This window comes from Bison bison, unplaced genomic scaffold (assembly GCF_000754665.1).
Source record: "Bison bison bison isolate TAMUID 2011002044 unplaced genomic scaffold, Bison_UMD1.0 scf7180017864495, whole genome shotgun sequence".
Lineage (NCBI taxonomy): Eukaryota > Metazoa > Chordata > Mammalia > Artiodactyla > Bovidae > Bison > Bison bison.
The window spans coordinates 13,948,276-13,949,138 of NW_011495054.1; the positions used below are offsets into that span (position 1 = coordinate 13,948,276).

Sequence of the window (863 nt, forward strand, 5' to 3'; positions counted from 1 at the left end):
AGGGCAGCAGTGGCCCAGAAGCCGTCACGGTCAGTGTGTCCAGGAGGCACGGTCACCCTCACCTGTGGACTGAGCTCTGGGTCGGTCACTACAGGTAACCACCCAGCTGGTTCCAGCAGACCCCAGTGCAGCCTCCCGGAACTGTCAACTACAACACCAACACCCGTCCCTCTGGGGTCCCTGGTAACTTCTCTGGCTCCTCCTCTGGGAGCAGATCTGCCCTCACCATCACAGGAGACCAGTCCGAGGACAAAGCCAACTATCACTGTGCTCTGGGAGCTAGTAGTTAAAATCCCACAGTGATGTAACCCCACGGTGAGGAACTACAAACACCTGCCCTTGTGCTCAGAGAGCTCAGCGCTTAGTGGCAGGAGAGGCAGAGCCCGGGCGGGAGTGGTCAGCACCCACATGGGAGGGAGGCTCTGGGCCCGTCTCCTGTCTGGTGGTTCATGGGCGCGTGTCTCCTCCCGTCTCTCCCAGGGTGTGTCCATCTCTCCAAGGGGACCCCTCTCTGCCCATGTTTTTGGGAATGAGGCTTGACTCCACAGTGAGGCTCAGACCCCCGACAACTACCAGTAAGACCCTTGTTACTCAAATCACACCAAGAGATATACACTATCATGAACTTGATCTTGCAGACAAATTAATATTTCATTTGCCTGAAGGGGCACCCCAGTACTGGGATTTTCTAGAAATCCCAGTTTCCCAAATAGAGCTCCTGAATCACAAGCTTTTGTGGTGGCAGGAATACATGGTTAACACAAGGCACCTCCCACCCCAAATTACTAGAAACATGAAATTTCCAGAAGTATATTGACATCTATTTCTGTGAAATTACCCGCTGAGAATTGCCTTAAAATTCA

At 53.1% G+C, this 863-nt stretch overlaps 1 gene segment (V, D, J or C); it reads left to right on the forward strand.

The window, feature by feature from the left end:
• The window catches only part of LOC104980242, a 7,563-nt gene that overhangs the window by 5,740 nt on the left and 960 nt on the right, over positions 1–863 (forward strand).